At 43.6% G+C, this 11,494-nt stretch overlaps 1 long non-coding RNA gene across 2 annotated transcripts; it reads left to right on the top strand.

Moving 5' to 3' along the window:
* Positions 1-154: 154 nt before the first annotated feature.
* LOC136325093 (uncharacterized) lies at positions 155-3,593 on the top strand. 2 transcript variants are annotated; one of them, XR_010729201.1, is made up of 7 exons: positions 155-267; positions 809-854; positions 1,148-1,373; positions 2,336-2,407; positions 2,711-2,826; positions 2,931-3,040; positions 3,376-3,593. It is a non-coding gene; the product is annotated as an uncharacterized lncRNA (long non-coding RNA). The 2 variants fall into 2 exon arrangements; XR_010729200.1 differs by lacking the exon at positions 2,711-2,826.
* Positions 3,594-11,494: the final 7,901 nt, after the last annotated feature.

Raw genomic sequence — 11,494 nt, 5'->3', positions numbered from 1 at the left:
GTCTGGAGAGCGTGTCGGGAAATGTAGTCCTGCAGGCAGTCGGTGTGCCCCTGGCATGATGGGACTTTTAGTCCCGGCCGCGGTGCGTGCTGGGACTCGGCTTTGTCTTGGGAAACTTCCGCGAGCTGGTTCTCGCGTTTTTGCGCGCGTTCTGGAACTGCTGTGAGTGCGGGTTGGTTTCATATTGGTTTCTGATGTCTAGAAACGCCGCAACTGGTGAACTGTGGAGACGGATTTTCCGTTTAAAACGCGAATGATAAGAATTGGGTTTGTGTTAAATGTTCTTGTGGTCATCAGCCAGCAGAATTTTCTGTGTGTGTGTGTGCCCGCGAATAATAAAATACTAATTTTTTTTTTTCCTGGTGGACGGGCTGGCATTGAGACAGGCTGCTTAATCAAGTATTATTAAATTTGAAAATATAGCTAGGTATTATTATTTTTGTTGTGCCTTACAAAAATACCCTCACCACTTTTTGCGTATTAAAACCATATTAAAATCCACGGAATGATAGCACTTTTAGACAGAAATAGAACTTTGAGAATTTTTTGGTCTGCTCCCCACATTTTATATGAGAAAACTTTTGCAGAAAAGACAAAAAGAATAGTTCTTGGTCTTTGAAGCCAAACATTTGGATCAGATTTAAATCCTGGGTCAATAGTAATATACTCAGGAGTGCAGCTTGTAAGAGTACCGGCCCTTCTGGAGTTAAGACTTCAGGGGGCCTGAATTTTGACTATATATACTTATAAATTTGCCAGCTGTGTGACCTTGAGAAACTACTAAATCTTTCTGTTTTCCACTTCATAGGGTGCGTGTAATTGAAAACGCATGTAAAGCACTAAACATGTCACTGGTAGGTAATAGCTATGTAACCTTAAAATTCTTTTGTGGGCCCCCGTTTCCTCATTTGTAAAATGATAATACACATGTTGCTGGGAATTTGAAAGGATTAGATATAACTAAATCATCCAGTGTGTTAGTAGGCATTCCTAAAATCGTAGTAATAATAGTAGTAAATTAAAGAAAAAGCCAGAAACTTCTATCTCAACTCATTGCTGTGGAGGCTAAGATGTACATTTTTGTACCCCCTTTTATCTAATCAAGTCTACCTTATTTATTTATTTATTTATTTATTTATTGGAACAGGTGGATGTGTAGGGGCCATCGTTATGAGATACCTTACTACCTTCCTGAAGAGGAAGCTGGCATTTGGAGTTGGGTAGAAGTTGGAGCCCAGGTTTTAAGCCAGTCCTGAGACCAACCCTTCCTCTGGACTTAAGTTATGTGAACTTAAACATTTCCTTATTGATTAAGTCAGAATTAGGAGTTTCTGTTCTTTGCTGTCAAAAAACATTCTAATTTCCTCAGGAAGGTAAGTTCCTGACCATATCATTAATGCACCTCCTGATTACACCCTGTTGTTACCCATTTATTTTACAGTTAAATACCACAGCCTACAATTATCTTATTTACTTATTTCCCCTCTGAATTGTGTGGTTCAGGAAACCAGTGATCTTTGTGTTCTTCTTCACAGTGCTTTGTAGATGCTCAATAAATATTAGGTGAATGGTTGAATGATAAAAGCATATCATCAACTCATTGGAAAAAAGACATTTATCAGTTTTCCTCTAATACAGGGTTTTTCATCTTTGGCACTGTTCACCTATTAGACCAGATAATTCTTTTGTGGGCCATTGTTCTGTGCATTATAGGGTATTTAACAGTATCCCAGGCCTCTACCCACTAGGTGCAGTAGCAGAAAGAAAAAAAAAGTTCTCTGATTGAGAACCACTGCTAACATGTTTACAAGATTTTATGTAAACTTAAGTGACATGAAAAAGGCATAATTTTAGGACATGTTTTTGAGATAAAGTAATGTTTGATTCCTGAACCATAGAGGCTAAGATGTAATAGTAGCTATGAATGAGACAACTCCAGCCTGTCTTCCATGTGATCAGTGTGGGGAGGGGTCATATGTCTTATTTAGCACGTGGCTTGCTATTGTGAAGATGTGCCCTGCCCATTCCAAGGAGTTAATTTTGACTGAGGTTAAGAAATGTTTTTATGATTATAAATTATTTTCTTCAGACAATGACTCATCACTTCTTTGTCTCAGTTTTTTTACTTAGGAACTAACAATCAGAATGCCTGCAGTTACTGAAAATTATTAAGTAGTTCTTACATTTATGACCACCTTAACAATTCTGTTATAGTGGAAGAAATTAAATATTTGGATAACCAAGATCATTGTTGCCGTATATAATATTCCGATTTTTCACACTGAAAACAAAATTCATATGCCAGAAATAGATTTCTCTTGTCTTCTTTTCTTAGTTTCATCCACACATGTGAGAAAAAGGAAAGGAGTCAGTGTCCTGTAACTTCTCTATTCTGAACTATAATCAGGTAAATGAAAGTCCTTATACATAAGGATGAGTCATTTTCATACAGACTACTTGAATTACCCTGTTGAAAGGAAGTGCCTTCATTTTAGAGGGGTGGGGACAACCACTAAAGGGTTGGCATATTTTTTTATGTCAAATGGATTCTGAAACCAGGATATGTCTGAGCTTCAGTGATGTTGACATTATAAATGCCATCCTTGGGTCTCACATTAGTCCTTGGAACTGCAGTGACTTAATGATCCATGGAGGAGGGTGGGAGTGGTGGAATAAATAACATTTTCAGGATTTATTTTTGTTGGGCAAGTTGGACTCGTCTTACCTCAGGTGTGCCAGTGAGGTGAAATCCTTCTAGAAAGTTTAAGAGAGCTGGCTACCTGCTTACAAAGTCAACTCTTGGCAAGGATGGATATAATCACAAAGGTCAGTTGTCTAATAGCAGATAACTGGAATGATGTGGAAAAGAGACAGACGTGAGAACTAAGAGTCATGCAAATTCAAGTTGTTTGATTTAATCCTACATAAAGGAAAAACAGTGAAAAGGGATATTTCTTGCTGCTTCTGAATGATGAATCACTCCAGAACCATTGCTCATGCCTTCTGACTGCTTTCTACATCTGCTGACATAAGGAGTAAGGTATGTTAGGAGGAGTGAGTAAAGCATTTGAGGAGACACCTTACAACCTCTGGGAGAGGGGAAAATGCAGTGACCGTGAGGAAGCTGATATTGCTGATTAATGACCCTGAAACCAACTATTTAAATTATGTGTCAAGCCTGTTTTTCCTGAGGAAGTTTGTAAATGGGTATCTTTCATTAAAAAATCTTTCGTGGCCCTGGCTGGTAGGCTCAGCGGTAGAGCGTCGACCTGGCTTGTGTAACTCCCAGGTTCGATTCCCAGCCAGGGCACATAGGAGAAGCGCCCATCTGCTTCTCTGCCCGTCCTCTCTTTTCTGTCTCTTCCCCTCCTGCAGCCAAAGCTCCATTGGAGCAAAGTTGGCCTGGGTGCTGAGAACGGCTCCATGGCTTCTGCCTCCAGTGCTAGAATGCCTCCGGCCGCAATGGAGCAACACCCCAGAGGGGCAGAGCATCGCCCCCTGGTGGGCATGCTGGGTGGATCCTGGTCGGGCGCTTGTGGGAGTCTGTCTTTCCCCACTTCTCACTTCGGAAAAATACAAAATAAAATCTTCTGTATTCCACAAATATGTTATTTCATTTTATGCTTGCAAAGGTTCTCTTCTGAGGAAGTGACCATTTAGCAACCCTGGTTACTTTTTGACAATAGTACAAGATAAACTCTTCTCCTTTGTGAAAGGAGGGAACAGGGTCAGCCCAAGAGAAAGAGGAATGTCTGTCCTGAGTTTCAGACCTGCCTTTCTCTGCCTGACTCAAGCTTCCTCATTCATTGTTGAATGTATCTCCTCAGTGTCCCAGAATGCAAATCCACTGCTCCCTATGCCAAGGTGCTTAAGCAGTGTATACATGTTCTGTCCCTATCTTTCTTTGGCCTTCCCAAGACTGAGCAGCCTAACTGGCCAGAGACAGCCCTGCAGTGCTACAGCATCAGCTAGCTGCCCGGCAGTGTAAAGGTGCCCCTGATGCCTAGAACTAACCACAACAGACTGTTCCCTGGTGTCCTGCACTGGTCTGCCTTATTCCAGGGTAGTGAGGATATCTAGGGAGAAGGGAGTATAATCTAGGCTCATTACCCTTGGGGGGGATGATGGAAGAACAGACCTTTTCTGATTCTTGAGAGTACAGGAAACCCCACTCTAACCACTATGACCTATGACATGTCCTTGAGGGTCACCTTTGTCCTTGAACAGAATCACAATTCTTCCTGGGGCAGAGTAAAGTGTGTCTAATAGGTTGTGGGGTTGCTTGGCAGGGATGGAGGTTCTGTAGTATTGAGGAGCCTTGGTCTGTTTCCAAGGAAGTTTCCAAGGACCATGTTAACTTTTTTCAATAGCAGTGGGTCTCCAGGACTTTAGTCGTGCTAAAATAAAGCCAATATGACCAAAGCTTTGGGCTTCTAAGTGCATCCTTGCCAATTACATAATGAAAATATTCATTAGCCTCAGCTTGAATTATTTTTCTAACTAGTCCACTGTGCACTTTGCTCATACAGAGTAGCCCTGGCTTCAGCCATGATGGATAAGAACAGTCTGCCCTGTGGATATGGTGATGGCCCCGGCCAGGTGCAGGACCAGCCCGCAGGCTGCAGTGCTGGGGTAGTGAGAGATACAGTCTATATGCTAGACTGTCTGGAGTCAGAAGGGTTTGGGTGTCACGCCTGGCATTGCAGCCTTCCGCAACAAGGTAACATCTCTGAAATCTTACCTATAAAATGTGGATCGGAAGTCCCACCACACTGTAGTAGAATGTAGACCAATTAAATAATATAACAAGGAAAGCACCTGCCACGCACAAGGAGCATGGGCAAGAGCAGTTCAGTTACCTCCTTGATTGATCTAGTCACCTGGGATACCGCCAGTTACCTTCATTCCTCTGTAAACCTCTCCCAGTAAGACAACATGGCCCTGTTTACTTGACTGAGTGCAAACTGTTTAGATAATCGACAGTCCACAGATTAAAAAAAAAAATTAGACCAGTACATGTTAATATCTTTACAGATAATTCAAAATCAGAGAATCCAATTTTAGCAGGAAGGTAAAAATACATACTTGTGAAAGATTCCTAAGGCTATGTATTTCGGAGATGTTTACTTTGTCACTGCCCTGGAAAGATTAACCTGGCTTTATTTTCTTTACCTTTATTTCTGTTACATTGTTCTTAAAACCCTTCAATGTTATTTTATAACACTATGTTTCTGCCTAATGGATCTGATATCAGCCCCTCCAAGGGAATAATACAGAACCACACCAGCCCGGCCTGTGTTGAGCAGTGGAAGTTTCCCCAAGTCCAGGCATTCATCCGTTCATCCAACAAATATTTGTGGAATTCCTCTTGTAGAATTCCACAAAGTATTTCTGTAAAAGTATTACAGTTGATTCAAAGATTATTAACAACAACAACGAACAATGTTTGCCCACCTGCTGGGATGAGTGGTACTGGGAGGTGTAAGCAAAGGGCCCCAGGGAGTTCAGGGGAAGCCCAGAGCTTAGGGATGAGAGAGAGCTCTTCACACACCTCAGCTCTCATTGCACCTGTGTGACTGGGCAGCTGCATACGCCCTTGCAGCATTTGCACCTTCGGAATGTGAGTCCCCCATCAGTGAGTTGACATTCGTGGCCACTTTGTGCTAAGGGTGCCTCCTGGACATTTACTGGTGCTGTCTTGGGAAGTCCCCACCACACTGCTATAAGGCATCTGGATGACAAATGCTATTTTATGCTTTCCTGTCCTTCTAATGTACATATTCATTTAATAAACTTTGGGCTAAGCCCTGTGCTAGAAAGCACTTGGTTTAAAGAAATAAAGTGATAAAGACCACACCTCAAACATCTCAATCTAATCAGGGACACCCACTGACAAATAGTGATGCCATGTAATCATGGTAAGGCAACACTGTGCATGGAACAGTATTGCAAGCAGAAGCAGGACACGCAGTTCAGCCTGGGCCAGGGATGTGTAGCAGACCCCTGAGCTGAGGTGAGGGCTGGAGGAAGGGGCCTCTGTTTCCCTCTCAGAGAAGGCAAATACAGAGAAGATGGACCGGCCCATGAGGATGAGCCACTTAGTGTTTCTGGAAAGCAACAAGGGTCATGGTCAGGAATGAGGAACAGTTATGTAAAAACATGAGCACAACAGAGTGTCCATTACTAAGGATGTCTTTCCAGAGATGGTATCTGAGAACTAAAAGGCTGGTAAGGGTTTCAGGGACCTTGTTGATGTTACAATAGTAATGGCTCTCCAGGAAAACAGATGACGATAAAATCAGTATAGCCAAACCTTTTGTTTAGAAACATGTCCTTAACAAATTACAGCCTGAATTTTTTTTCAATTTTGCACCTTCCTCATTTGAAGTTATCCAGATGAGGCCTGTTCGCGGGCCCAGGCCTTTTAAACATCATGGACTCTGGGCTGGTTTGCACATTTGATTGGCAAAATCTCAACAATTTCAAAATGGTGTTTTGTGTCCTAGATGCTTCTAAAGGAGGGTGACCCACTACCCCCCCTGGCATGGACCACTTGTTATACCATTGACCCAAAGCCAAGGGCCACCCCAAACAGGACCAGTGAGGTCATTCACCCAGCTTCCTGCAGGCAGCACCACCACAGCCGGGAGATAAGTGGACTACAAAAAAGAAGTCTATCCAAGCATTTGTGGGCTAAGAGTAAAGCCAGTGTGTCAGACACCAGAGGAGTTGTGTCACTGAACTGTAGAAATGAGATTGCTTATGTAGAAAGCAAGAATACTAGAAACTTGAATTTATTCTGCCACCCAAGGGAGCCAGAGACTCATGAAAATCTTATACAAACCTGCCAAAATGAAGAGCCATCATCATCACAGCAAAGCAGTATTTTAGTTTAGGTGTTTGCATTTGCAGGGAACAATAAAAACCAACAACAAACAACAAAAAAATGGAGTTTATTGATTCACAGAACTTGGAAGCTTTGGGGTGTCTCTGGTATAGGTTTAGCCATATCGAGGGCCTCCCGTGGGCTCACCAGGACTTGCCCCCTTTCCCAGTTCATGTCTCAGCTGAGCTCTGCTTCCTGTTGGCTCTCTTCCTGCCGTGGGCCTTCACTTGTGTGGCAGCGTCAGGCCCTGCAGCTGCAGCGGGCACAGCACTTCCACTGGGAAGAGGAGAGCCCCTGGGCAGCACGCATGTTTTCCAGAAAACCTCTCAGGGTCCCTCTGAGATAGGTCCCTTCTATCCCATCCTCATTTTACAAATGAGAGGGGCTCTGCTGGATTAGCTTATTTCCTAAAGAACACTGGTAAGCAAGCGGCCAACCAGTTGTTAAATACAGGAGTCTTCTCTTGATAAAAGGGGAGGGCAAGGGCTTAGGGCACTGGCTGGCAGGCTGGGAGAGCCAGTGTGTGTGAGTGTGGGCACAGGCAATCCGAGGAGACAATACAGTGCTTTTAAGTAGCTCCTCTTTCTTCAAACATGGCCTAAGCCGCCAATCCCTAACAGTAAGTGCCAAAGAACACGAGCATTTTTGTTCCATTAGAGGCACAGGTTAGTGTCTGGTGAGGCTTCAGAGGTGTTGCCAAGGACAGAGCTCCTGTCTGACCTCACACCCAGCAGATCCTAACCCTCCCAGGGGGAAGGAGAATGGGTCTGCAGGCTGTTCTGGGGGGCAAGGCTGTTCTAGGAGACTCTCCTGCCCTGGGGTACTGTATTTCCCTATTAGTTGAGCTGTTAGATCTTCCCAGAGCTGTTAGATCTTCCCAGAGAGGCTGCCCTAAGTCCAGCAGGAGTGGGAACAGCCATGGGGATGAATCTGAAAGCCCGGGGGGGGGGGGGGAGCTGCCTGGAAGGGCTGGGGGTTCATGTATTTAGAGTGACTAAACTGGGAGCTCGCTATCTTCAGAAAGCAAGGGTATGTAACAAGACAGGTGGGACACTCTAGTTTCTCCTGGAATTGAAGTGAAAGATCAGGACTACACTGGGTAATGGGGGATGAGGGCACACGTGACAAAGACAGATGGGAACTCAAGCTGGAGGAAGCCAGGCCTTGCTCCTGAAAATTGAATCAACCTGTGATGTGACTCTAGTCATTGTGGGTCACTGCCCAAGTACAGCAATGACTGATTTTATGCTGTTTGTATTTCATGGCTTTCTTGATTTTACCCAAGAATTTTAAAACACTGTATTCTGTTTTAGCTATGCTAGGAAGGGAGGGAAAGGAGAGGCAGGAGGAACAAAGGGAAGCAGAAAAAGGACTCACACAAGAAGACTTGTGAGCTGTGTTAGCGTTGATAATATTTGGATGGCACCTGCATCCCCAGGCCCTGCCTTGCAGTAGTCACCTCTTTGCATTTCTATAAAGAACAAAGTCAGACAAGGGCCCCCTGTGGCCATAAGGCTGTACCTCATGGGGAGGTGAGTTCTTTGGTGGTGGAGGGGATCATTTTCTTAGGCCAGTGGCCAACCTGAGGGGCCCCTGGCCTTGTTTCCCCTGGATCCACACACATTCACCACTTTGGCACTCATTCACTCAACAAACATTCACCAAGTGTCTCTGACATGCCAGGCTCTCAGCTAAGCCCTTGGTTTTCTGCAGTAAACAATACACAAAAACCTTGCCCTCAGAGAGTTTACATTTTAATAGAAGGAGACTCCCCCTACATGACAGCCTGTGGTAAGAACTATGAAGAAAACTAAAGCAGAGTAAGGAAGGAGCATGGTACAGGGGACTGTGTGTGTGTGTACCTGTGCATTAGTGTGCATGGGATCCTTTTTTAAATACGGTGATGACAAATGAGCAGAGACCTAAAGAAACTGAGAGATGATACAGATATCTGGGGGACAGATTCTAAGCAGAGGGAAAAATACATGCAAAGGCCCTGGGGTAGGAGCTTGGTTGGTGTGTTCAGCAAGTAGCAAGGAGGCCAGTGAGCCCTGAATGGAGTGACAAAGGGAGAAGTGATAGGGTGAGAGTCATAGAGGTAGCTGGGATCATCTATGATAATCACAGACCTTATAGGCCACAACTAAGATCTTTTATTTACCTCTGACTGAGGTGTAAAGCCATTGGGGAGTTTTGTGTAGAGGAGTCATGATTCTCAAAGGATCATTCTCGGTGCTGCGTGGGGTCCAAGCAGCTCTGTCCAGCACAAATACAATGTGAGCCACAATGCGAGTTGTAAGTGCAATTTAAAGTTTTCTAGTAGCCACATTAAGAAGTAAAAAGAAACAGATGAAAATAATTTTAATGTTTAATTTAACCTAACATAGCTAAATTATTAATAGTACATGTAATCAATATAAAAATTATTGAGATAATTTATATAATATTTTATATTAAATCTTTGAAATCTGTTGTATATTTTATCTTACTGCTCCTTTTCAGAATAGTCACATTTCAAGTCCTTAATAGCCTCATGTGGCTTGTGGTTACCCTACTGTAGCACAGGTCTATGCCATAGGGAATGTGGAAACAGGGTTGCCAGCTGGGATGTTCTTGTGAGGTGCAGAGGGGAGATAATGGTGAAGAAAGATGAAACTAAGGTCCAGAGCACTCCCAGAACTAGCAATCCAGAAGAACAACTGCTGCTCCTCAAGGCAAGGCATAGAGCTTGCAGTCTCACTCACTCTGCTCCCTGTAGGGAGAAGGCAGAACCCTGCTGGGAACACCTGACATAGAACAACCACATTGCAAGAGAAAAATCCATATTCAGTTATATTCACCCCGAATATTGCCTAAGCCCTAGGTGTCCAGCTTCATCCTCACCCAGCCATGGGGGTGATTGTTCAGGTAGTACTTGGACTACTGTTTCTTGGATGTGAGACATTTAGGAATAAATCCTCAAGGTGAAAGACAGATGAGTGGTTTCTTACTTCAAACACCAACTCAAAGCCTAAACTCCTTCAACAGCATCCCATCAACCATCAGTTTCCTTATGGGGAAACTTTAGTTTTCAAACTAAAGTAGAATTCTAATAGCTCACCTGTATTTTTGTGTCCAAATGGCCCTTAGTGGAAATTTAATGATGTCTTCAGGGAGAAGTAAACACAACAAAACAAAGAATAAGTGCTCAGCCGAGACTATAGACCTATTTCAAGTTGGCTTTTTTAAAACAAGCTGTTTGGGAGTTTATTGGAAGGATGTTGGGAAGTGAAGCTATAGAGCATCATGTAGAGCAGTGGCCCCCAACCTTTTTTGGGGCACAGACTGGTTTAATGTCAGAAAATATTTTCAAGGACCGGCCTTTAGGGTGGGAAGGATAAATGTATCACGTGACCGAGACAAGTGTCAAGAGTAGGTCTTAACGGATGTAACAGAGGGAATCTGGTCATTTTTAAAAAATAAAGCATCATTCAGACTTAAATATAAATAAAACGGAAATAATGTAAGTTATTTATTCTTTCTCTGTGGACTGGTACCAAATGGCCCACAGACCAGTACCAGTCCGCGGCCTGGGGGTTGGGGGCCACCGATGTAGAGTCAACATGCACTCATGGCTGCTGCCCCATCAGGCAGGGGCACAAGCTCCCCTCTTAGGACTCCCACACTTAATTATTAACTCATTCATAGGTTGTTGCCTACATAGCATGGCCGTCAGCTGTATAATTTAATGACTAGACTGAACAATGTAGGGGACCAAGATGTGACAGTATTTTTTAATGATTCTATTTTTTAAAATTCATTTTTAGAGAAGAGAGAGACAGAGAAAGAGAGAGAGAGAGAGAGAGAGGAGACAGAGAGAGAGAAGGGGGGAGGAGCTGGAAGAATCAACTCCCATATGTGCCTTGACCAGGCAAGCCCAGGGTTTCGAACCAGCGACCTCAGCATTTCCAGGTTGACGCTTTATCCACTGCGCCACCACAGGTCAGGCCTAAAGATTCTATTTTTTTTAAGGAATATTTTCTAGCCAGATAATGTCCATCAGAAAAAGTACTGAACCCTGAATGCCAAAACTGAATAAAATTTTCAGAAATAGGAACTGTGATTATTTAAAGTATATTCCTTTTTTTTTTAATCTCCAATTCAAGGTTTACTCAATAACTGGGCTTATAACTTCTTTGGGGAAACTTTCAGATTTGCAATTTAACTACCCAGTCCTAGATGAGATGCTTCTGTCTAAAATACCTTCTTTCAAAAACCAGCCCAGAACTGGAATTTTGGTCAGCCCCAGACCCAGGATTGGATTGTCATTCATTGGTGCCCGAAGGCGTAAACCCAGGATTACAGAAGAGAAAGCCTGAGACAAAGGTCGGGAGAGCTTAAATGAAAAAGCATTTACTTTTTTTGTTTGTTTGTTTTTTCATTTTTCCGAAGCTGGAAACGGGGAGGCAGTCAGACAGACTCCCGCGTGCACCGGACCGGGATCCACCCAGTATGCCCACCAGGGGCGATGCTCTGCCCCTCTGGGGCATCGCTCTGTTGTATCCAGAGCCATTCTAGTGCCTGAGGCAGAGGCCACAGAGCCATCCTCAGCGCCCGGCATCTTTGCTC

The sequence above is a fragment of the Saccopteryx bilineata genome, chromosome 2 (genome assembly GCF_036850765.1).
Source record: "Saccopteryx bilineata isolate mSacBil1 chromosome 2, mSacBil1_pri_phased_curated, whole genome shotgun sequence".
NCBI lineage: Eukaryota > Metazoa > Chordata > Mammalia > Chiroptera > Emballonuridae > Saccopteryx > Saccopteryx bilineata.
Note: the sequence above shows the minus strand (reverse complement) of the source record. Positions and strands in the feature narration are given on the sequence as shown.